General features: G+C 44.0%; 1 long non-coding RNA gene across 1 annotated transcript in view; it reads left to right on the top strand.

Moving 5' to 3' along the window:
• The window catches only part of LOC142761374 (uncharacterized), a 58,252-nt gene extending 31,066 nt beyond the window's left edge, over positions 1-27,186 (top strand). Inside the window, exon 4 of the long non-coding RNA XR_012883622.1 lies at positions 26,934-27,186. This is a non-coding gene — a long non-coding RNA (uncharacterized LOC142761374). The remainder of the gene's footprint in view (positions 1-26,933) is intronic.
• Positions 27,187-27,436: the final 250 nt, after the last annotated feature.

The raw sequence follows: 27,436 nt of genomic DNA, 5'->3' as shown, positions 1-27,436 counted from the left end.
TTTGTTACGTGGTGGGTCTTTGCGTACGTCCATATAGGAGTGTTGTGTTTTATTTGTGTGCTTATCTAACATGTTTTTCCTTTTTTTTTTTTTCCTGAGTAGGTTCTGGTGTCATGGCAGCTGGCGGGGGGAGTCCTTGAGGCCAGTCAGTACAAAATGGTGGGGGGGTCGCATCGGGGGTATGCGTCCCCCAAAAAAGGTACATGGTTGAAGACTTCATCGGGTGTTATCCCTTTGAAGTGGTCTTCTGGTAGAAGGTATATCACTTGAAGGCTTCATCGGGTGTTATCCCTTTGAAGTGGACTTCTAGTGGTCGGTATATCACTTGAGGGCTTCATCGGGTGTTATCCCCTTGAAGTGGACTTCTAGTGGTTGGAGCCATCTGCAGAGGTGAACGGTGCTTCCGAGCTGGTTTACGGCTGGAGGTAATTGGTGGTTTGCAGATGGCTAACTCGGTGTGTTCTTAAAAAAGGAATATCTGAAAGGGCTTCAAGGACTTCCTCTGCTCGGGTTAATGTTAACGTTAAATTGTTATTTACGTTTCTGACCCATGTTGGGTCATGTGAATTATTAGAAGGAATTCTCTGGTGGATTTCTAACTAGTTATCCGAAGGTTTCGGATTTAAATTGTTTTTATAAAACTGTAAAATTAATAAACGGCTGCTGTGGCCATTTCACATCCAACCTCGGTGTCACGTGTCTTTCCTAAAGGTGGGGGTGGGGGGATAGGATGGGGTAAAGGAAGGTTCGTTAACACACGACTCTACTTAGGCAGGTCATGTATTGTATTGTATTGTACTGTATTGTATTGTACTGTACTGTATTATATTGTAATGTTTTGTACTGTACTGTATTATATTGTACTGTACTGTATTGTACTGTAATGTAATGGATTGTACTGTAATGTATTGTATTGTATTATATTGTACTGTACTGTATTGTACTGTATTGTGCTGTATTGTGCTGTATTGTACTGTATTGTGCTGTATTGTATTGTACTGTACTGTACTGTACTGTATTGCTATGTATTGTACTGTGCTGTATTGTATTGTATTATATTGTACTGTACTGTACTGTACTGTAATGTAATGTATTGTATTGTGCTGTATTGTATTGTATTGTACTGTATTGTATTATACTGTGCTGTATTGTATTGCACTGTATTGTATTGTATTGTATTGTACTGTATTGTGCTGTATTGAATTGTACTGTACTGTATTGTATTGTACTGTGCTGTATTGTATTGAACTGTATTGTACTGAACTGTATTGTACTGTATTGTATTGTATTGTACTGTAATGTATTGTATTGTACTGTATTGTATTATATTGTACTGTATTGTGCTGAATTGTACTGTATTGTGCTGTATTGTATTGTACTGTATTGTATTATACTGTACTGTACTGTATTATATTGTGCTGTATTGTATTGAACTGTATTATATTGTACTGTATTGTGCTGTATTGTACTGTATTGTATTGTGGTGTATTGTACTGTATTGTATTTTGCTGTATTGTACTGTACCGTATTGTACTGTATTGTATTGTATTGTACTGTATTGTATTATATTGTACAGTATTGTATTATATTATATTGTACTTTGCTGTATTGTACTGTACCGTATTGTATTGTATTGTATTGTATTGCATTGTATTGTATTGTATTGTACTGTATTGTATTATATTGTACAGTATTGTATTATATTATATTGTACTACATTGTATTGTATTGTATTATATTATATTGTACTGTATTGTATTGTGCTGTATTGTACTGTACCGTATTGTATTGTACTGTACAGTATTGTACTGTATTGTACTGTACTGTATTGTATTGTACAGTATTGTATTATATTACATTGTACTGCATTCTATTGTATTGTATTAAATTATATTGTTCTGCATTGTATTGTATTATATTATATTATATTATATTATATTGTACTGTATTGTACTGTATTTTATTGTACTGTACCGTATTGTATTGTAATGTATTGTACTGTAATGTACTGTATTGTATTGTATTGTATTGTATTGTATTGTATTGTACTGTACTGTATTATATTGTACTGGTACTGTACTGTATTATATTGTACTGTACTGTATTGTACTGTACTGCATTGTATTGTATTGTACTGTATTTTACTGCATTGTACTGTACTGTATTGTATTGTATTGTATTGTATTGTGTTGTACTGTACTGCATTGTATTGTATGATTAGTCCAATTTTGGGATCAACAGTTCAAGAAAGCAGTTGAGCAGATCAAAGGGGTAGAAGACAGCAGCCCGTGAAAAATCAAAGTTGAGGGCTTGCTGGTGCGGTCACTTTCCACTACACCGTCATATACCTCAGTGGTTAGCACTTTTACCTTTCAGTGCTGCGGTCCTGGGTTTGAATCCAACAAAAGACAAAATGTGCATGGGTTGTGTATGTCCTCCATGTGTTTGCTTGGTTTCCTCTGGGTTTTCCAGTTTACTCCCAGTCTAAAAAAAAAAACTCCATACCAATAGGTTAATTGTCTCCCTATAAATGTAGCCTTAAACTGGCCATACACATTAGTTGCCGGATCAGCTGACCATCTAATGTGCCTGGCTGAGTCCTGACTCTCCCCCGACTGCAGTTGTCGGGGAGATAAGGGTCTGGTATGTTGAATTTCAACATGCCTAATCCTATTTTACGTTATTAGATAAGTCTGGAGCAGTTTTCTCCCGAGAACATTTCGAAAATGCAGATGTCGGGAGAAATAGCTTTCGGACCAATGACAGGGACTCATGTGAGTGATGATAATATTACTACATATGTTATTGTGCTATGGGAATTAAATAAACTCCTCCTACACTTTTTTTCTATTCCATGTGGGAAAGAAGAACAACATGACCCTCTGGTATCTTCCTACTTCCTTCTCTCTTCTGTATATTTGGGGTTGTCCAGGATTAGAGAGGGTCAGTATTTGTTCTAGAAACAGCGTCACTCCTGTTCATGGACTGTGTCTGGTATTGAAGCAATGTGGATCCGTTTTGGCGATAGATGTCGATGTGACTTTCCGACTACCACCCAGTTGCAATATGTTTGAAAGTGGTAGTCTAAGAATGGAGTGAATGGAAACAGCTAGTGACGCCACCACTCACCATTGTCTTCTTGCCCTCTTCATTCTGAATCAGCGCACCAGAAGAGGAGCCATAGTGGAAGGGAGACTAGGTGAGTATTAATTTTATGGGGGGCCCAGAATATTTGTATAGTCAGGGGACCGGACTGTCGCTTTATGTGATACCAGCAAACAAGATGTTGTTTCAGCTGAGGGAAAACCTGCCATTATTTATGGTAGACGTCTGCTTTCGAAAACCCCTTTGCATATGGATGTAATAAGGGGAAGGGGTTCCATTCTATAGCAAGAGCAAAGAGCAGCTCTCCCCTGGAGGACCCAGCTTGGACACAGATGGTCCATGGATTTCAATAGGCATGGTGTAACGCTTCATTTGTTCTATGGCATTGTTGGTTGTTGAAGATATCAGCTAGTTGCAGGGGTCCACGCAGCAGGACCCCCTGCTTATCGGGGGACGGCTCAGATAGAAGTTAAAATAGCCCTGTGTGTTGGTCCTTACATTGGCATTGCCCAGCTAATTTAAGTATTACATGAAGAGCCAATTGAATTCAATGGGTGTCTTACATGCAGCATGTGAGGACTCATTGGTGGCCTCCGCTAGAGATCACAGCTGATCAGCTCATTTTTGGGGCTTGTAGTGCAATAAGGGGCTGGCCAAATCATACAACTCTTTAACAATTCGTTTAGAGGCTGTAAAGGATCTGCCAGACACAGCTTCTGTGTCAACGCCCATAGGTAATCAGTCTGCACCTTCTTCTATGTCTGTGAGACTGACTCCATCTTCCACCACTCAGGATGGCAGGCTTAGGAGTGGGAGAGCCTATCACAGCCTGGCCAGATGGAGCTAGCTCCCACCCTCTGTCTATTTATACCTGCCTTTCCTGTTCCTCCTTGCTTGTGATTTCTTCTCTGTTGGTTTCCTGGCCCTGCTGCAGCTTCTTGATCTACTTGTCCCTGCTTCGTATTGACCCTGGCTTACTGACTACTCTTCTGCTCTGCGTTTGGTACCTCGTACACTCCTGGTTTGACTCGGCTTGTTCACTACTCTCCTGCTCTACATTTGGCAACTCGTACTCTCCTGGTTTGACTCGGCTCGTTTACTACTCTTGTTGCTCACGGTGTTGCCGTGGGCAACTGCCCCGTTTCCCTTTGTTCTGTGTTTCCTTGTCTGTTGTCTGTCGTGCACTTATTGAGTGTAGGGACCGTCGCCCAGTTGTACCCCGTCGCCTAGGGCGGGTCGTTGCAAGTAGGCTGGGACTGAGTGGCGGGTAAATTAGGGCTCACTTGTCTGTTTCCCTATCCCTGTCATTACATAATCACAAGCCCATATACCTACTCTACCCTGGTCCCTCACACCACTATGGACCTATCACAGCCTGGCCAGACTGAGCTATCTCCCGCTCTCTGTCTATTTATACCTGCCTTTCCTGTTCCTCCTTTGCTTGTGATTCTTCTCTGCTGGTTTCCTGGCCCTGCTGCAGCTTCTTGAACTACTACCCTCTGCTTGTTATTGACCTTGGCTTTTCTGACCACTCTTCTGCTCAGCGTTTTTGTACCTCGCTCATCTCCTGGTTTGACTCGGCTCGTTCACCTCGCTTGTTGCTCACGGTGTTCCCGTGGGCAACTTCCCCATTTTCCCGGCTTCTTTGTACCCTTGTCTGTTTGTCTGTCGTGCACCTATTGAGTGTAGGGACCGTCGCCCAGTTGTACACCGTCGCCTAGGGCGGGTCGTTGCAAGTAGGCAGGGACTGAGTGGCGGGTAGATTAGGGCTCATCTGTCTGTCTCCCTACCCCGACATTACAGAGGCTTCAACTTCTTTGTAAAAATTAATGTTAAGGTATATTGGGCAGCAGGGTGGTATCTTGGTGCTATACAACAGAAAAAATTTATAGAATTTTAAATGAACCCCTTGATTAATGGGTGCTTCGGCAAGAACAAAGAGACAATACATTTTTAGCCAAGGACAGCTCGAGCAGTATTGTGATATCAGAGAAATCTGTATACTAGCAGCTTCTCCCTGTATCATCTACTACCAGAACACGCTGATAGGAACTAAAATAAAGCTTGAGCAAAAGGTTCCCAAGAACTAATAATATGATTTATTTATTTTTAGGCTAGGATCATACATGTAGTTTTGATGCAGTTTTTGGCTCTGTTTTTTGAGCCAAGACCAGAAGTGGATCCAACAGGAAGGAAAGATAGAAAGAAAAGACTGTTGTATCTCCTTTCTTTTGTGTCCACTACTGTGTGTGGCTAAAAATACTAAGCCAAAAACTGCACCAAAAACTGCATTTAAACTGTGTGTGTGTTCCTGGCCTTACCCTAGTTTTACTGTCATTGAATTAAAGGAATATAAAAATAAAACCTTTATTGATGATCAATTAAAATTAATGTTCCAAAGGACCACATTGCGCTAAATTACAGACATATAAAACTATGACATCCTAAAACTAAACATGCTCTGGAGCTAGATGATAAATCCGTGCTCAGCAACTCTATGTGTGAATGTAATGGGTTCCGGATGAAACATTGTAAGGTGTCGAAAATCATAATTCATACATCAGGAGACAGTGGGGCTGGTAAAAGGGATATATATTCTACAGTGCAAAGCCTGTATAGAGAAACACAGAGTACCCCCAGCTCCGTACTACAGAGATATAAGTACTTTATGATCCGCCAGATTGTGCCTCCATACAGCGCCGTGTTACAGAGATATTTTTTTCTATAAGTAATGCAGTAAAGCAATAAATAACTGTAATAGGGCATTTTATCTAACATGGCACAATTTATTTTTATATGGAGTCCAATAGAAAAACCTCCATATGCCTCTGATTTCCTACAGAGGCATAAAGGGGTTTATCTTGTGTTGGATTCCATATTAGAAAAAAATAAAAACTATAGCAGCTGAAACATTAAAGAGTTATACCCAAGTTGAGTCTTTTTTTAAAAATGCATATTAAACATAAATAAAATTCTAAATATACTTTTTTTAAAATGATTTCCCGAACTCCCTTTTTTCTCGACTAGATAACGCAGCTAGTGCTGGTTATCTTTTCTAAAAGGGGGCGTGAGAAGCTCAATGTCAATCAAGCAGCTCAACTCTGCGCTCCCGACGTTGCCGGCTAATCTAGTTTTAGCAGCATCGGGAATAGACGCATTACAACGATCGTCTAAACCAGGCATGGTATGCGTGGTTGAGACGACACCCTCATCTTCCCTTTTATATAGTTTTCTCCCCACCCTAATTTATTTTGTATATTTGCCACACATCATATAAAAAACAATGTGGTCAAGACCTAGGCACCTGTAGAAAGTGCCACAGACACCACGGTAGATAGTTCCACCCTGCAGATACCGCAAAACACAGAGCTCCTAATAGATAGAGTCACCCCCCCCCCCCCCCATAGATATTGCCCAACACACAACACCCTGTTAACAGCGCTACATCCCCCCTGGTACCAATTAAAACGACAGCTCGTCCTGCAAAAAATAATCCCTAACGCCACTCAATCGACGAAAAAGTAAAAAAGTTATGGCTCTCAGAATTTTTTTTAACAAATAGTTTTTAGCTTGTAAAAGTAGGAAAATATATAAAAAAAACTTATATAAATTTGGTATCTCTGTAATCATATTGAGCCGCAGAATAAAGTTAAGTTGTCGTTTTTTCAGCAGTGAGAGCCATAAAAACGAAATCCCAAAAAAACATGAAGGAATTGCATTTTTTTCCAATTCCACCCCACAAAGATTTTTTTCTCCATTTCCCAGTACATTATATGGTACTTTAAATGATGCCGAGAGAAAACTACAACTCCCCATGAAAAAAAATAAGCCCTGACACCACTTTATTGCCGAAAAAATAAAAAAGTTATGGCTCTTGGAAGGCAGGGAGTAAAAAACTAAAACGTATAAACGAAAAATGTCTGGGTCTTTAAAGGGTTAATATACTTAGTAAAAGTAAGGTTTCAATTATTTCACACTTTTTGCTGTTTCTAATAATAAAAAAAAGACTATATAAAAAACAAAGCTACAAAAAAAATCAACTATTAGTGGCATGAGCTGACAATTCCAGTGCACATGGACGGATGATGATGATGTGTTGAAAAGGTCTTGCGTGCTGTACGGAGATGCTTCCATCAGCATATAGTGTCTAGATATCCATATTCTCCAACATCACAGCGTGCATTCCCTAGAGAACTACGTGAAGTACATCCTAATCAAATCCCCTGAGCAATTTTCACACAAGACTGACAGAAACAATTGTCAGCAAGACTTTTGAATCATATTTTCTCATAGTATCAGGGTACAAAATACAAAATGGAAAAATATATCTTTAACCCGTTAATAAAAACTGATACACCTGTCTACGGCCGCGACTAAGAAATACATGGTGAAAACATCCGCCAATCTTTTATCAGTGAGTATGGTCTCTTTCAGTGAAATTAGGGTTGTTTTTTGTCAAGTGGAGGTAAGTGTCATATTAGGGTTGAAATCTGCAGATTGGTGAGAGAACCCCACCGATAATAGATTGATGACCAATTCTAAGAGTAGGCCATCAATTGAAAATCCCAAACCACGCCTTTAATCTAATGCATCTGGCCAGCTTTATGGGTAAGGCCTCATGCCCACTTCAGTTTTTTTCGTCAGGATTCTATCCGTTTTTTTAACGGATAGCACCCTGACACATTCATTTCAACGGGGCCATGCACACTTCCATTGTTTTAATGGAACCGTTCGGGCGTTCCGTCAAAAGTAGTGCAGGTCCTACTCCTGCCCGTTTTTGACTGAACAATCTCGGCCTTTGCATTGAATTTGGTCCGTGAAACAACAGACTGCACACGGAAGCCATCCATGTGTGGCCCGTGTTTGACGGAACCGTACAACGGCCGACGGAAGTGTGGATGAGGCCTAAGGGTATGTTCACACGCAAAATCAAAAACGGCTGAAAATGGCGGAGCTGTTTTCAAGGGAGAACAGCCTCTGATTTTCAACCATTTTTATAGCCGAAAACATTTTTGAGGCGTTTTTTGGAGCCGTTTTTGGAACTGTTTTTCCATTGACTCAATAAAAAACAGCTCTAAAAATGGCTCAAGAAGTGACATGCTTTTAAACTCTATGGGTATATTCACACGCAGAGTTTTCAGGCATATTTCGGGGCGTAAACACCTCGAAAATACGCCTTGAAATACACTAGCTAAACTCAATGGGAAAAACTGCGTTTAGTTCAGACGGGGGCGTTATTTTGCATCACTGTTTTAAAAAACGGCTCTTAAAAGGACGCCCCTGTAAAAACAAGGAACATGTCACTTCTTGAGTCGTTTTTGCAGCTGTTTTTAATTGTGTCAATGGAAAAACAGCTCCAAAAATGGCTCAAAAAACATCTTAAAAAACGTATTCGGCTACAAAAATGGATGACAATCAGAGGCTATTTTCCCTTAAAAACAGCTCCGTCATTTTCAGCCATTTTTGATTTTGTGTGTGAACATACCCTTACACTGGACTCTGATCTGTCTTTAGAGCACACATCCAATCGACTGACACCTATCGTCAGCTCCTTCTCAAAAACTTTTCCTACATCTGCTCTTTCCTCATGCACAACATTACCTACATTCTCAGCACACCCTCATCATACCCAGCAGAACTACTGTAACCGCCTTGTCTGGGAAATACCATCAAATGGACTTGCACTCCTCCAATCAATCCACAACTATGCTGCTCGATTTATCTGCCTCTTCTCTCACCCTTTACCGTTATCTTACATGATCGTCTGGATTATTTTATGATTCCTTGGAGTCGTTCCTCTGGTCTTAAAGAAATTGTGATAGGCTAGCAACATTTCAGAAGACTCACCACTATTCCAACTTTTCTATGGGGATAATGTCTTGCACTGTGACTCAATGGTGTACCAGATCCTTAGAAATTGCTTTTTACTCTTTACAGACCGATACATTTCAACAACTTTCTTATCTCATCAGAGATGCGGTACAGTGGGGCCTAGAGTTGGATATATTTAAGTGGCGTCCTATTTCTATTTGGCAATGGAGCCCCACGATTACTTGTTGAATCCATGCTACTATCTATTGAAAAACTACTGTAGGTTCAATGTCACAAAGATTTGCAGGGCATATGGACACACAGATGTGTCTAGTCTTACCTTTCCTTATATCCCAACATGGCGCGAGATGACAAGCTTTAAAAAACAAACAAACATGATTTTTCGATACTCTGTCACGAGATGTCTATGCTATATGTGTTTATGTAGGGCCACCCAGTGGAAGTGATGTGTGTGGCTAGCATGTCTCGATATTGTTTTGAATTGGTTTCATTAGAAATTGGAGTCCTTAACCAAATTCAAGCAAAGGTAGGAGTGCATACATCTGTAAGTTGCCCGAATGGGGAAAAACCCATTAAAAATCGAATATATAATATATTCAATAAAATATTTTTTTCTGCTACACACCATTTTCTCTGATCCAAAAATTACAACATCGGGGCGTGGCCAGCAGTCGATGGCGCCGGTCGCATAAACTGAGAGCTCCGCGCCCTGCCACGCAGATCCAGCAGCCTACAGCGGGGAAAGGTGCCTCATATGGGGAAAAAAAGACCCCAAGGGTCTAGACTCACCCCTGCAGCACAGCACCAGGTCGCCGCCGCTCCACCAACGATCGACGGCTACTTTCTTCGGCGGCAAGCCACGCCGCTCCCTCAGCCGCAGCCATCTTGGACAGCCTCGTGTCAGAAGGAAGGGGAGATGTCCGAGCAGGGAGAGGAGACAGTGCCCCACGTACAGGGTAAGCTGAATAGCCGGATGGCTAAAGTTCACCCTCCCAGCTCCCCTAAGCTGTCCTCCACCTCGTCCTGTGAACAGCAGGGAAGGGGGTCCCCTATCCCAGGAGCAATGGAGGCCAGGCCACGAGGAGCATCAGCTCAGTCAGAGGCCCCAGTACACCTGCTTGAACCACCAATGTCACAGCCCTCAGCACAAATGGCCCTACAGATTTGGCCTGCACCTAAACCCCAACGGCCCACGATCCAGCAGCCGGGGAGGAGAGACGATCTGGGGGATACACCATCTTTGACCCCCTATGCCCAGGCCCCTGCATATGCCTCAGATTCTGACCTGGAGGATTCAGCCTCACTTCCTTCAGATGTGCCCCCTATGTGGAGGGAATGTTTCTCACAGTTGCCCACTAAAGAGGACTTTAAGAGTATGATACAAGAAGTGAAGGCAGCTTTTCGTTCAGAATTGGCGGGGGTGTCGCAGCATATACAGCAGATTGCTACGAGGGTGGAGGCTTTAGAAGATGACCACGATGCCACTAGGCGCCATGTTTCTGTGATACAGTCTTCAGTGTCCTCCCAGCTGGCGTCCATTAGAGATATGCAACTGCATCTAGAGGATTTGGATAACAGAGGTCGCCGTCATAATATAAGGATAAGGGGCATACCGGAGCCCTCGGGGTCTGAAGATCTTCCCATCGTGTTAGAGACTATCTTTAACGACCTTTTGGGTGCACCCCCGTCTAATCGGATACCGCTTGACAGAGCGCATAGAGCACTGAAACCAAAATCCATTACATCTCAGCCCAGAGATATCATCTGCTGTGTCCAGGATTTCCGCACTAAGGAGGACATTATGCTTAAAGCCCGTCAGCGTAAAGACCTGGAGTATGCCGGTGTGCCGATTCAGTTATTCCCGGATCTCTCCTGGATTACGTTACAGAAAAGACGTCTGCTTCGTCCACTTCTCGCAGCCCTACGGGACCACAATATTATTTATCGATGGGGGTTTCCGTTCTCCCTTACAGCCCGAAGAGATGGTGTTTCTGCAACCCTGAGGTACCCAGGGGATTTGCCTCATTTCTGTGACTCCCTTGGTATACCAACGCCCAAGATGCAGAATTGGGAGACTCCTTTGCCGCCTTCGTCTCCACCTCCAGTCTGGCAGTCGGTCCGAAATAAGCGGAGGACCTCTCCAAGACGACAGTCTACCCGAAGTTCACCAAGACCTGATTTGAATTGATTGACGCTGCGCAGATACACGGCACCTCCGTAATATATGTGAAGGAGCCTGGTCACCCATACCAGCTGCTCCCTTCGCCAGTTGCACTATCCTAGGCTAAAAATGCATTTAGGATTATATTTCTGATTTTATGTTGTTTCGCTTTAATTCGTTAACGTAAATTGTGGCAGGGCGCGATTGCCCGGGATACACTTGGCTCTTTCACCCCCTTTTTGTTTTTTCTCGGCCTGTACGTATTTATACGTACTTTTGTACTAGGTTCCTCGACTGTTGAGACCCGACCTCCTTTTTTGATAGGGGTAATTTGTTTTGCAGTTCTCCCTCTGTTTTTAGAGAGAGTTGCAAAGGGTAATATTGTATTACCAGTTTTCTTTTGCTTTAATATCACCCGCCCCAGGGTATAGTATTCTCCCTGGTAGTATTTTCTGAGTGTGTTTGAAATTCATTGATCTCATGCATTTCTCTTTGTTCTCACTGCAGATATGTGTATTGTCTCCCTGGTACGTCTTTACCCCAGTGTCTTTCCCTCCCCTCCTACTTTCATCCGAAATAACACTTGAGACGACAGTGAATCCTCCAAGAACCTCCAAGGTAGAAGGACGCCGTAGAACACTGCTTGCTTTGAAACCGACATGGGACTGGCCCCGACATAACTGTGAGCTGTATACATCCGCACTTTCCACATCATTCTTTGCTCTTTCATACATCTTTGACCATGGTTAAATTTGTCACACTTAATGTCAAGGGTCTCAACTCCAATGTGAAGAGACGCTTGCTTCTCAGGGAGTTGAAATCGCTTGGAGCGGAAGTTGCTTTTCTGCAGGAAACACACTTAGATTCATCCGGAACTTTCCAATTTGCCCGAGGGGCGTATCCTGCTGTGTACTCTGCCTCGTCAGGTCGCAAAAGGGAGGGGGTGGCCATTTTGATAGCAGCTTCCTGCCCCATACAAGTTCACACCTCACATCTAGATCCGAAAGGCAGATATGTTATAATAGAGGGGACTTTGCTTGGACAGCCCATCGTTTTATGTAACGTTTACTCTCCTAATACCGCACAGATTCCATTCCTACGTAGACTCCTTTCTAAACTCCAGAAGCTTCCTAGGGGGGCATGGCTGGTGGGAGGAGATTTTAATGTCCCGTTCTCCACGTCCATGGATAGGGTCTCTCTTACACACGCTACTCCGACGCCCACCCTTACAGGACTTTCTACACGTTTTAGGCAACTAATTAGAGAGCACCAGCTCTATGATTTGTGGCGAGTGGATCACCCAGGTGATAGGTCCTATACCTTCTTCTCCCATACGCACAGCACTCATACACGCTTAGATTACTTTTTTGGTAATGTCCCTGCCCTCCGTGCGCTCCAGGGGGCGAATATAGACCCCATCTCTTGGTCAGATCACGCACCAGTTTCTGTGTCCCTACAGATAGGGAAACCAAATACGAGAGTATGTCATTGGCGCTTAAACGAAACTTTGATTAAGTCCCCTTCTCTTAGGGACAGCCTGGCCGGGCATATGCGGGAATTTTATGCACTTAATGAGGGATCGGTTCCTTCAGTATCCACTCTTTGGGAGGCGCATAAGGCGGTGATGAGAGGGCAATGCATAGTAATGGGATCTAGATTGAAAAGAGACTCTCGGGCCAAGCGGGTGGCTCTCCATCGGACAATTACTAAGTTGGAGAGAGAAATGGGGATTAAACCGGCGGTCCCGACACTACGGAAATTGATAGAGGCTAGAGCACAACTCAAGGACTTAGCTATGAAGGGGGTAGAAAAGTCATTACTATACACAAAAAGGAAATATTACGACAAAGGTAATAAGGCGCACTCGCTTCTGGCCAGACTATTGCGGGATCAGGCGACTGTTCGTACTCCACAGGCGGTTCGGGATAAGGCGGGCATACTCCAGCATCACCCAGACACGATAGCCACACTTTTTCATGACTATTATAAATCCTTATACCACCTGCCAAATACCTTACCACCTGATCCGGCTCGTCGGAGGGAAACGCTGCAAGCATATCTCTCTTCCTGTGCTCTCCCTAAACTGAAAGATGAGGAGCTTTCATCCCTGAATGCCCCGATCTCTGCGGAGGAATTGTTTGATATATTGAAGGACCTCCCTAGTGGTAAGGCCCCTGGACCAGATGGCTTTACATATGGGTATTATAAGACCTTTGCAGAGATCTTGGTTCCACGGATGGCTTCGTTATTTAATGAATTCCTACAGGGTTCTCCCATCCCTCAAACATTCCTGCATTCTCATATCACGCTGATCCCTAAACCGGGTAGAGACCACGCAGAGTGCTCCAATTACAGACCCATAGCCCTTCTGAATTCGGATCTAAAAATTTTCACCCGTCTTCTAGCTAATAGACTCAATGTTTGGCTCCCTTCTTTGATTCACAAAGACCAAGTGGGCTTTGTGCCTCTTAGGCAAGGAGGAGACAACACACGAAGGGCCCTTGACCTCATTGATGCCCTCCAAAAGCAAAAGGAATCGGCGATCCTTCTTAGTCTAGATGCAGAGAAGGCGTTTGACCGCTTGGGATGGCCATTTATGTTCGAAACTCTAAATTCATTTGGGATTTCGGGCCCTTATTTGACAGCACTGCGTGGTCTCTACTCCAAACCAACAGCGGCAATTAAACTCCCACACTCCACCTCCCCTCCGTTTCAAATCTGGAATGGTACACGTCAGGGGTGTCCCCTATCCCCACTTTTATTTGTGCTATGCATAGAACCTTTAGCAGCTCAAATACGGAAATCCAGGGATATAGCGGGGGTCCAGATACAAGATAAAGAGTTTAAGGTTTCCCTGTTTGCAGATGACGTCCTCTTGACTATCACTAAACCTCATACCTCCCTCCCTAACCTTACTACAGTTCTCCGTAGGTATGGGAGGCTGTCAGGATATAAAACTAATACATCTAAAACGGAAGCGCTCCCTCTTAATGTTCCACACCAGGAGCTCCAGCTACTCAAACACAACTACACCTACAACTGGAAGGAAACCTCCCTGACTTATTTAGGAGTTCAACTCACTCCCTCCTATACGTCGGTTTACAAGGCTAATTTCCCCTCTCTGTTTGTAGAGCTACGTCAGCTAATGGCCAGGTGGGATCCTCTTCCCATGTCATTTTTTGGGCGCATAGCAGCGGTCAAAATGACCTTGCTCCCTAAATTACTGTACTACTTTGAGACTTTGCCGGTAGCAGTACCTATGAAGGAATTGCGGGCTATGCAGTCTTCTATCCTCAGGTTCATATGGCACTCCGGCAGACATCGAATTCCGAAATCAGTTTTATTATCGGGTCGATCTGCGGGTGGGCTATCGGTCCCTGATGTGGTGAAGTACTACTGGGCGGCACACCTCCGTCGCATACCCAGCTGGGTGTCTTTAAGGGCGTACAATAAATGGACCGAAATAGAGAAGCTATGGATGGCCCCGGTCCACCCAAACTCCCTGTTATGGGGTGACCCACTAGTAATGCCGACTGCATCTTTATTGGGTCCCATGAGATTTCAAAGGGAGGTGTGGGAAACCTGTAAAAACCGCTTCCATTTGGCATCGGGTTGCCCGCCCTTGACTTCGGTACTCTACACTCCCACTATCCCGGGGGGCACTACCTCCCGAATAGTCCGATTGTGGACGGGAATTGAGGTATTTCACCTGGCTGATATGGTTGATCCCCACACGCAAGAGCTTCACCCGTTTTCATACTTTCAAAAACATCATAATATTCCCTCCGCTGCGTTCTTTCACTATCTTCAGGTTAGACATTACATGCAGCAAACTTTTAGATCCACGCGGGTTACTGCACCTACAAGCTTCGAAAGGTTATGTCGGTATGCTACCACCACTAGGGGGCTTATCTCAGCCATTTATGCATTATTGCTATCCCCGGAGGGTTCCCCTCCGCCTGGGCATAGATACATGTTGAAGTGGGAGGCCTTACTGAATAAATCCATCCCGCTCTCATTGTGGCAGATTATTTGGTCGCAAGCAGCTAAAACCTCCATCTGCACTGCATATAAGGAAAACCAATATAAAATCCTTATGTTTTGGTACCATACCCCTGCCTTTCTGCATAGCTTCAATCCGGGTATTCCGTCGGATTGCTGGCGATGTAGAGGTCAGAGAGGTGATCTGTTCCATATTTTCTGGAGCTGTTCACTGGTACAACAGTATTGGTTGGAAGTTAAGAACTTGGCATTGGCGGTGTTGCAGCAGGATATTCCCTTAGACCCTCTTCATTACCTCCTAAATGTTCCCCCTAGGTCTTTGGGGAAATCACCAGCTCGACTCTTTCGACACTTTCTTACAGCCGCTAAGACGTTGATAGCATGGAAATGGAGACAGACAACCCCTCCCTCCCACATCGACTTAGTAACTAGAATTAGGGAAATACGTACAATGGAGCATATGACGGCCTCTATTGACAATGAACTGGACAGGTTCAAAGTGGTGTGGGACCCGTGGGACAAGTATTGGATACAGGGAACTCAAGATTAGGTGGTAGGTGGAGCTCCGACTATCCCCCCCCTCCTCACCCCCTTAAACCCCTGTGTTTTTTCCCAGATGTTTTGTCTGTCTATTGAAAGTTACTGTCTTACTATGTGAATTGCATGGCCCTTCATGCTGCTCTAAGTTATATGTATATTGTTGAAAAATTTTCAATAAAAACACAGTTGAAACCAAAAATTACAACATCCATATTTATTATTTTTACTTGACACCACAAATGTCTCCAAACAGGGAGTAAGTAATAGATCATTTGACACTATTTATATAATGTTACAATATTAAACCCCTGACATTTTTATTAAATATATCTTAATCAGTTGTTATAAATTTTGAGGTGGGAAGTGCATGATTGCTGGTGCCTCGTGAAATATTTAAGCCAGTCTTTGCTGGAAGGCCTGTGTGGCTCATTATTTTGATCCATTTATTTGTGTTGAGGTTTAGTCTGTATTTGCAGAAATGCTATATTAAATTCAGGTAAAGGGGCAATAAATGTAGTTATATTTCTATATATCGGAGCAGTAGCATACAACTTGCTGCTTGGTATTAATATTTGGAATGCTCATGTGATCTGCCCTGTAGAAAATTAAACAGAATATTTTACATTTTACATTCATTTCACATTGTGTACTGAGATGTATCTACAACCTCATTGGCGCCAGGCCACAAGGAGCTAATTTAAATGTCTTCATGGCATAATTTGTAAAAGCAATGTGACATGATCCAGTATTGCTTTGCTAACTTATTATATTTCATGGTAAACAGAAATAGAATTTTACCTGCAGTATTCCAGGCCGCAGAGGAGCTACACCATTATTTTATGTTTTTTCTTAAATTTCTTCTCAATATAATTCTCTTGGGTGTTGGGGGGAGGAGGGTTGCTATTTCAGCTTTAGTTAGCATTAAAAAAAATCTTATCTGCTTCAGAAACTATATATGAGAGATGTATGTACCATAGAAGCAGACCATGGGGTTGCTATGGGGCCCTGGAGAGAGTAGGGACCATTCCAGGCTGGTCTAGTCCACAATTTATTGAATGGTAAGGACTTACACAGGGATGTGGTCGGCACAGGTGCTGCAATGTTAGCATACAAGGAAGTGGAAAATGCACGAGAGTCATAAAACTGGCATGGGGCACCAGGACATCCCTGTTACAATTAGCAGCCGGACTGCTGCTAATCAATGATTCTGTTACCTCTGTGTTTGGGAGTTGCTAGGCAATGACTTTGATCTGAATCTGGATTTGGGCATCACTTAAAGGGGATCTGTCACTAGTTTATTAATGCCCTATATCCTAACTAATCTAATAGATTATATGATGCATAACTACAGTGCAGTGTTTTTTTCCCAAAACTTTTATTATTTGCAAAGTTATGTGAATTTTTTAAATATGCAAATATATATATATGTATATACTTGCCAAATGGGAGGTTACTGTTTCTTTTCACTCTGGGCGGTGTAATGTTTTCTGTATGATGCTGTCCAATCAGCATACAGATTCTCCCCCTTCCCTGCCCAGCAGCACAGTGTGACCGTATAGTATACAGCTTCCATTCCCGACTGTGTTTTCAACTTGTGATACCTCCGGTTGTTTCACAGCTAGAACTGCGAAATCTCATCTTTCATATGCCATCAGAACCATTGTTCTAGGTGGTCCACAGCCATAGATATGGCTATTTGAAGTTATCCCCCTTCCCTCCAGCCTTAGTCTCTCACACTGTGTGAAGCAGCTTCGTCAGCGTCAGAGGCTGTGAGGAAGCTCCACCTCAAGAGAATCGCTGCTGTTGACCCCACTTGTCTAGTATAGCCTCATTTGCATATTTAGAAAAAAGCTCATAACTTTAAAAAATAATAAAGTTTTAGGACCCAATTTTCACTAGCATTATCAGTGTGACAGCGCCTATTAGATTAGCTAGGAGATTGGGCATTACTAAAGCAGTGACAGATCCTCTTTAACTTTGCCTGGTTGATTAGGGCGGAGTACATTTCTTGGGCCTATGTTTACTTCAGGCCTGGATTACTTAGCTGCTGGATATACTGTTTCTGGCATGTTCTAAAACAGATGTTTGTACTGTCGGACCTGTTGATCCTTGAGGGTCCTGGCTTTTGTATAATGGTTTTCCTGTGTATCCTGGGATCAGTAGTTCCACCGGTTTGTTTGCCTTTCCTGTGTTTGGTCTGCTGCCAAGCTGTAGTCTTGCCCTTCTGTGGGATAGTATTCAGATAGGGTCAGTGAGTGCTGTGAATTCTTGTCCACTGTCTATTCGTCCGTTATTTGTTTGCAAGCTATTCATCTGCCATCCACTCCATTTATGCAGCGTCTCCATCTTCTACTACCTTCAGTATTCGGTTCCGCTCATCCACTGGTGAGTTACTAGTGCCTTTTAGTTTTCTGTCAGTATTGATGCGAGCTTCGCCCATGTGATAGCACATTCTGGTGTTGCGGTTTTGAGCACCACCAGCGGCCTAACACTTCCCATGCAGGTGGGTAGGAGTGGTTGGTGGTGTCAAGTAGTACCTAACAGGGGCCTCATTTTCCTCTTTGCTATGGGGCCCCAGTCCTCTTTATACCCCACTGTTTAACGAGAGCATGGTTGTGATTTCATGTCATGGAAGTTATACAGTTTTGAAAATAATGATGTCACCACAGGCGGCCGATTTGAACCTTCCCTTACCCTCCAGTTAGTTTGCACTGCATTTACCTGTTGCGTTGTGTGTTTTGCCTGTTTAAATCTGTACTTTATTCTGACCATAGTTCTTTGAAATTACACCTGGTGTCTTCCTTTAACAACTTCCTGATACTTGGCTATGTCTTCTGCTCCCCCCACATTTGTGTATGGCTCAAATCCTTCCTGTTACTGACCATTGGCTATCCTGAGACCTATGCATTTGTCTTATCAATACACCCTTCCTGACATCTTCACTGGGGCTGTGGATCTGTAGGGGAAAGTCCTTATCCCTGTGAGAGGTTTAGGGATGAAGAACGAGAGACCCTTATACACTTAACCACCAAACTCGTTGTGGTAATAGAGGTTCCATGCAGCTGTTATGCTGTGCTGGCCTTAGGATAGATGGCGCCCCGTGTGAAATTATCTTTCGGCGCCCCACCCCATCATAAAAAATGCCCCATAAAAAAAGTATATTGCCCCCACACAGTATAATGCCCCTTTAGTGCCCCCATACAGTATAATAATAATAATATTGAATAATATAATATATTATAACACCTTCAAGGACATAGTATTTTGCCCTCTAATTGTGCCCACACAATATTACGCCCCCTAAGTGCCACACACAGTATATTGCCCCCTGTAGTACCCCTATACAGTATAATGTCTGCTTAGTGGCCCCCACACAGTATAATACCCTCTCCCTTGGCTGCCACACCAAGCCCCCCCCCCCTTGTAGATAGTGCCCCCCTGTAGATTGTTCCATACAGCCTCCCTGTAGACAGTACCATAATCCCCCACCTCCTCCTTGTAGATCGTGCCATACAACCCTCCCCTCACCTCCCCCTTGTAGACAGTTCTCCCAAACAAAAAAAATTTACTCACCTACCCATTCCCACGACGAACTGAGCTGCTCCACGATGGGATCCTTTCGTAGGCCGGCGTGATCATGTAGCCTAGTACAGAGTTTCCTAACCTTTTCAGACTCGAGGCACCACTGGAAAAATAAAATTTCCTCAGGGCACCCCTACCAAAAATTGTTTTGAGAAAGACAGAAATTGGCTAAAAACAAGCACTCCACTCTTAGGGTATGTTCGACAGCGTTATTTAGCATTTTTTTTAAGCCGTTGAAGCTATTGCAAAGACGCAGGCAAAAAAAAACACACGGGGATTCCGCTCCTTCAGGGAGCCCCCCACTCACAGTAAAATTACCATTAGCCCCCCACTCACAGTAAAATTATATACAGCCCGCACTCACAGTAAAATGACCATCACCCCACCACTCACAGTTAAATGACTATCAGTCCGCCACTCACAGTAAAATGACCATCAGCCCGCCACGCACAGATTCCCACTCTAGATGGTGCCACACAGACCCTTGTAAGTAGTGCCACACAGCCCCCTGTAGGTAGTGCCACACAGCCCCCTGTATGTAGTGCCACACAGCCCCCTTGTACGTAGTGCCACACAGCCGCCTTGTAGGTAGTGCCACACAGCTCCCTTGTAGGTAGTGCCACACAGCCTCCTGTAGGTAGTGTCGCACAGCCCCCTTGTAGGAAGTGCCACACAGCCCCCTAGTAGGTAGTGAAACACAGCACCCTTGTAGGTATTGACACACAACACCCTTCTAGGTAGTGCCACATAGCAACCTGTAGGTAGTGCCACACAGTCCCCTTGTAGGTAGTGCCACACAGTCCCCTTGTAGGTAGTGCCACACAGTCCCCTTGTAGGTAGCACCCCCCTTCCTGTACATAGCGCCACATAGCTCCCTGACGACTGTGTCCATTTAGGGACAGTGACGTCACTGGATTCTCATGGAGTGGAATCCCCGGTCACAGCGTCGGCAACACTGTGGATGGGGTTTCCGCTTCAGGAGTTGCCCCTGGTGTCACTGTCCATATATGGACAGAGACATCAAGCGCTCAGTCCAGGAGCGGAATCCCCATGTGGCCACACGGGAATTCCGCTCCTTCAGGGAGCTACAGTGGCACTAGTAGATAGCAGAGCAGGGAGATACATCCCTGCTCTGCTATAGGGGCATCGCTCCCGCTATAGCAGCCAAAGCAGGGGGCCTGTCTCCTGTCCCAACGGGCGCCCTCATGCCCGGTGTCACCGCTAGCAGCCGCTATGGCTGCCATAGCGGTAGCGATGCCACTGAGTGAAGAAGCGCATGAGCGTAAAGGCGCCTGCTGAGTCGCCGGGCCTGGGCGCTTCTGAAACATGCAGGGGAAGGGACCCAGCACAGCGCGCCCTTCCACCAGCTGGAGTGATGCTCCCTGTGCAATGGCACAGGTCGCACACCCCTCAGGCTGACTCTGGCTATGCAGGGGCTAATGAGAAAAGGTTTGCTTTGGGTCCTGCACTGCTTTATGTATGCCACTGCCTCTAAACAAGCTATTTATATATCACACAAATATATAAAAGTTTTTGTTGCAAAATTCTACAGGCAGGGGTTTCTCCCCGTTCCCATTAAAGGGGTTGTGTGGTTTTAGCTAATTAATGTTATATTTTTTTGTATTATTAAAAGATATACAATTTTCCAATATACTTTCTGTATTAAGTCTTCGCAGTATTTAAGATCTCTGCTTGTTGTTATTCATTAGGGACACTCATTGTTTACTTCCAGCGGATAAAATTCTGTCCATGGTCATGTGATGGACAAACAGGTGCACGGTACAACGTTCAACATGGCAGATGGGTGATTATCTGACTAGTAAACTATCTGATACTAAATTAACTAATTATCATAATTATCTGATACTCTAATAAAGATGAATTTGCATATTATTTGGTTCTGTGTCCTTTCTATTTTTGGATCATTTCGTTTCACTACCCCTACCTACCTAACTTCTGCTGTGCCTGTGGTGGGATCTTCCTACTCCAACGGCAGCCTTAAACTTGACCTCTACCCCCCTTTAATAGTGGATGGCAGTGGCGTAACTACCGCTGTAGCAGCAGTAGCGGGTGCTACGGGGCCCGCGGCATGGGGGGGCCCGTGTCGCCCGCCGGCACGGGCCCCCACTATGGCCGGAGGCTCCGCTAGCAGCCGCTATGGCTGCTACAGCGGGACGCCACTGAACACTACGGCAGAGCAGTGAGGTATCTCGCCGCTCTGCCATTAAACAAAACACATGTATCCCCTATCCACAGGATAGGGGATACATGTGTGATCGCTGGCAGCGAAAAGGAGAACGGGGGACTGAAAGTCCCCTGAAGTTCTCCATCACAAACCTCGGACTTCCGGGGTCTGTGTCGGCAGCTCCATCGAAATGAATGGAGTGCCGGTCGCGCTTTTGCGCATGCGTGACCAGCGCTCCTTTCATTTTTAGTGAGCTGTGCAGACGCCGGAAGTCAGAGGTTAGTCATGGAGAACTTCAGGGGACTTTTGGTCCCCCGTTCTCCCTATCGCTGCAAGCGCTCACACATGTATCCCCTATCCTGTGGAGAGGGGATACATGTTTTTTGTCGGACACGCTGTAGGTCGCATTTTTTTGGGAGGGGGGACGCAGTATGGCGTTCCCTACAGGGGGGGGCTCTGCATGGCGTTCCCTACAGGGGGGGGGCTCTGCATGGCGTTCCCTACAGGGGGGGGCTGTATAGCGTTCCCTACAGGGGGGGCGCTGTATGGCGTTCCCTACAGGGGGGGCTCTGTATGGCGTTCCCTACAGGGGGGGGCTGTATGGCGTTCCCTACAGGGGGGGGGCTCTGTATGGTGTTCTCTACAGGGGGGGGCTGTATGCCATACAGCCCCCCCTGTAGGGAACGCCATACAGCCCCCCCTGTAGGGAACTCCATACAGCCCCCCCTGTAGGGAACGCCATACAGCCCCCCCTGTAGGGAACGCCATACAGCCCCCCCTGTAGGGAACGCCATACAGCGCCCCCCCTGTAGGGAACGCCATACAGCCCCCCCTCTAGGGAACGCCATACAGACCCCCCCTGTAGATAACGCCATACAGACCCCCCCTGTAGATAACGCCATACAGTCCCCCCTGTAGATAACGCCATACAGCCCCCCTGTAGATAACGCCATACAGTCCCCCCTGTAGATAACGCCATACAGCCCCCTGTAGATAACGCCATACAGCCCCCTGTAGATAACGCCATACAGTCCCCCCTGTAGATAACGCCATACAGCCCCCCTGTAGATAACGCCATACAGCCCCCTGGAGATAACGCCATACAGACCCCCTTGTAGATAACGCCATACAGCCCCCTCTGTAGATATCTACAGGGGGGGCTGTATGGCATTATCTACAGAGGGGTCTGTATGGCGTTATCTACAGGGGGGACTGTATGGCGTTATCTACAGGGGGGCCTGTATGGCGTTATCTACAGGGGGGTCTGTATGGAGTTATCTACAGGGGGGTTGTATGGCGTTATCTACAGGGGGCTGTATGGCGTTATCTACAGGGGGGCTGTAAAAAAGGCACTATCTACAAGGGGGGGGGTTGTGTGACACCAAGGGGAGGGGGGGCCCCAGTCAAAAGTTTGCTATGGGGCCCAGTCTTTCCTAGTTACGCCCCTGTGGGATGAGCTGTGTCCCTCCTCCTCCTCAGAATAGTTACTGGGGCTACTGTAGCTTCCTTAGGTTAACAAAATCAACCAAGATAAGGGGTCCTGTTCACTAAAGTGAAATTACAGAGGCATCAATGCGCTTCTGCTGCCACAGTGCCAAGTCCTTAATAGCAGTACCAGTTGTATTGCCCTGATGGCGGCCCCGTCAATGTTCTGGGCTAGCTGAGTACCTGGAAAAACAATTACTTATTCAGAGAAGGGATCTGCTCAGTCATTATCTCTGAACAGCTGGATTCATTACATGTATTATAGACAAAGATAATGAAAATGCTCAATACAATGTGAGATTGCTGATGTCTTCAGATTTTATGATAATTGATCCTTTACTGTGCTGTAGAAATAAAGCAAAAAATTGGAGCGTATAATTATCCTGGTAATTGCTGATAATGTGACTGGATCATTATTGAGCTTTCTGTGTCATAAAACAATTTCTTTAAATGGTGTGACAAACAAAGTGACACCGAGTCATTTATACAACAACTGTATGTAAGCGATTCGTTTACATCTGATAATTAAGGACCATTAGGGGAAGTTAATGCATATATTACGGCTTTTCCGTTTAAGAGATCGTTTAGAGATTTCTGCTGCCATTTCCGAGGGCAGCATAAAGAAGTGACAGACATGCCGATTTCAGCGTTCTGTCACTTATTAGTTAATATTAAGTAGTTAGAGTTTTTAGAACTTATACTTGCAGCGTGTGGCTATTCCATTTTTCCACGCATTCACCACTCCCTGCGCTCAGTTTACCGACAGTAGATCTATTTTTTGCTAAGTCGAGTCTTGGAGTTTTGAGTGGCCAGTAAACCACCTCCATGTCAGTGTAAAGTGACCTATATACTTACAATAGATGTCTGCAGATCACTCAATTGGCCGACAGCTATTTTGCCGACTGCGCATACACACGCATGCTCCGCTCGGCCAAGCGTGCATGTGTAATCAATAGGGAGAGGGGAATAAGCCGCTCTCAAACTCCTCTGGAGACGGCTTAGCTTGCACAGCAACATAGGATTGGACATGTTGAAAGCCATATTGCCCAAAACTTATTTTGCTGTCGAATGAGGGTCGGGACATCTCCATACATATTACTGGTCCTGCCAAAATCCATGGGTTCTGCCAACTCCAGTAATGTGTATGGGCACCCTTGGGATCCTGCAAAGAGCAGCATAGATCTTAGCCTTCTGGACCATGTGAGCATGTTCTACTGCATTGAAACCTGAATTTACAAGTAGGTTAAAGCCTATAAAAAAGAGGTTGTCCTGGACATTAAAGGTCTTTCCTTCGGATAGGTCATACATTTTTGATCGAAGAGATCAATATGGACAAGCCACTGTGTCTATGTAAACTGTAAAGGGGACGCATCGCTTGCAGAAGCGCCACGGCCGCTTCATCGTGCTGATTGGCAGGGGACTAACGCTATTAATACTAAAGCTATTATAATTTACCGTTTCTCCTTTAATTTATAGAATTGCCATTCAAGTTTTCCATGAAACAATCATTTCTTAGTGTGTTCTTTTTTCAATACACTATAAGCTTGAAATTGGCTTTTCATACTCCCTCCTAATGAGAAAAAAAAAAAAGAGAATATGTCTCTGGGAGATCGTATGTCTCAAGATCTCCAGTAAAGCATGCTGTTGCTAGGGAACGCCACAAAACAAAGCGTGGCATTTTTGCACTCGTGTCAGCATCACAAAGTCCCACATTCAGACATGGAAAGATAAACAAAATTATACCAAGATGAAATGTTTTGCAGTGTTTTATCTGAATGGCAAATGTAGCAACTGACACATTTATGTTTTAGCAAGAGATTGTGAACCTGGAAAGTTTTCTGTTATCTCTGATACAAGACGGGTTCACATAGAGCCCAATTTTTTATTATCCTTTTACTTACTGTTGGGACATTCCACAAAGATGAAACGATGGAGCAAGCAAGATTTATATACAGTAGAAACAAAAGGGGTAATGAAACCAAAAATGTACAAATTTTTTGAATTTCTCATTTAACCTCTTTGGGTGAAAATTCTGGTGAACACACAAGCATAGCAGCTGTGCCAATTAAATTAACCGTGGGAGGGTGAATGTGATTGACAGCCTGTTAGGCTGGGATTGGAGAAAACGCTGATTGCAGTGCTGACAAAGGGATGGGACTCCCTTCGTCTGGTCCCCACGAGCCCCTGCATTCCGATTACTTGTTATTTAGGTGAATGGAATCTAACTGCAGTACCAGGCACAGCCACAACTGAAGGGGAAATGGGACTCCAGCAGCCCCTTCATTCTGCTTATTGGCGGGTACCATACCAAATATTGATGGCCTATCCTAAGGATATAGGGAATCCCTTTAAAACGAAAAAAAATAAAGTAATAATCCCATTGTGCCAAAAAAAAAAAAAAATTATGTTTTCAAAAAATAAATAAATTTATATTAAATAAAATTTGCTTAAAAGTAAATAATATATTTATTAACCTCATACTCCTAACAACCCACACAATAACTTTATCATGTCAATCAAAGTGAGCAGTGAAAAATGATGGCAGAGTTGATTTTTTTTTTAATGCATTCTACCATTATAAAAAAAATATGGCAATTAAATGCTGAATTATATGTACCCTAAAATGATGCCTGCAAAATCTCCTGTAAAAGACAAGTCCATAAATACGTAGTCTTAAAAAATAAAGAGTTATGGTTGAAGCAGGTGAGGCAAAAACGATAACATTTCTCCAGTCCTAAGGACACGGCCAATTTTGGCCTTGAGGACAGAGCAATTTTTTTACATTTCCCCTCTTTGCATCCCGACGCTCATAACTCTTTTATTTTTTGTACGACGTAGTTGTATGAGACTTTGTTTTTTGCGGGACGAGTTGTACTTTATGTAGGTACCATTTTTTGGTACAAATACATTATCGTTTAATTTCTATAAATTTTTATTTTGGCGAATATGCAGAAAAAAAGCAGTTCCGCTGCAGTTTTAATATTTTTTTTTTTACACCATACACCAATCATCATAAATAATGTTATACATTTGTTGTACAGGTTGTTACGGTCGTGGCGATACCAAATATGTCTATATTATTTCATGTTTTGGGACTTATATTTTAAAAAGTTTATGTATTATAAAAAAATGTGTGTTTCTGTGTATTTTTTTTACTTTTTATTTATTTATCATTAATTTTTTTTCACATTCATTTAACTTTTTTTTTAATCCCATAAAGGGATTTATCATTTTTATTTTTATTTTGTAACTGTAATGTACTGGCATATATCTATATGCCAGTACATTAGCCTATTACTGATTGTACACAGGCAGTTGTTAGGGCATACCTCAGTATGCCCTAACAACAGGAAATATGTTCAGACAGCCCTGGGGTCCTTCAATGGACCCTGGGCTGTCTGGCCATATGAGTTGTGGGCTTCGATCGCATCACAGTTATTTTCTGTGACGCGATCAATGTGAAGTCCCCCCTCTTTGAACGCCGCGATCAGCTTTCATCGCGGCGTTCAAAGGGTTAACGGCGGAGAGAAGATGTTTCTCTCCTCTCCGCTGTCAGAGCAGGGCCGTGGCTGTTGCCCCGCTCTAGATCGCGCGCACAGACGCGCACAGGGACGGCTGTCACACAGGACGAGTATGCTCGTCCTAATGCGCGAAGTGCTCGCCGCTCAGGACGAACATACTCATCCTGTGTCGGCAACCAGTTAAAGGGATTATCTGAGATGAAAAAAAAGGGTCTATTTTTGTTTTTATTTTGTTCATGGGTTGTGTCTGAAATTGCAGCTCAGCCCCATTGTTGCTAATCTGAAATACTGGATGCAGCCCATTCACAAAAGTGGTGCTATTTCTTGTGGGGGGAAATAAGCAGACCCTTTTTTAAATCCCAGACAACCCCTAAAAGGCCAAAACTGGCTTCATCCTTAAGAAATGAATCCCTTAGAGTTCTATCATTTTTGCACTGTGATAACTGTCTAAGTTAAAAGGATCCAACGCTACAATTAAAGGGTTTCTCCGAGCTAGATCTATTTTATTTTTTCCATTTAGCCTCCAGATTCTGCCTCTTTCCACCACTTCTTCACTCAAGAGACCACTTCCTCGATGAGATAGCCAAGATGCTACTCCAGTGATCAGTGCACAAGGGTACCATTATTTCTCATAGTATAGGACTCTTTTAACTAACTTTTTACTTGCAGTCTTATGTAGCCTTTCTGCCGCACCACTACTAACAATGCCGTACTCAGAATAGAAAGTGGTCTATAGAAAATATCAAAATGGGGTTCTTAAGATGGCAGGTTTTGCCACAGTCTGGTGTTTGTTTCCGCCTTCACGCCCTTTTTATAACCTGTGGGCCATTTGTCTACCTTTCTGATTACAAACAATGCATTTCCTCTGGAGAGGGGCGTCTTCCACAGGTTTCCACCACCCAGTAGCAAAGGTAATGGAACCAACCAGAGCTGCGTCCCCTCTCTCTAGTGGCCCATATCACCCGCCTTACCTTCTTTATAGTATGTTTACCCATGACTACTGCTACTTGTGATTTTAGCTTT

The sequence above is a fragment of the Rhinoderma darwinii genome, chromosome 4, assembly GCF_050947455.1.
Source record: "Rhinoderma darwinii isolate aRhiDar2 chromosome 4, aRhiDar2.hap1, whole genome shotgun sequence".
Classification (NCBI taxonomy): Eukaryota; Metazoa; Chordata; class Amphibia; order Anura; family Rhinodermatidae; genus Rhinoderma; species Rhinoderma darwinii.
The sequence above is the reverse complement of the archived record's forward strand: the minus strand, read 5'-3'. Positions and strand labels throughout refer to the sequence as shown.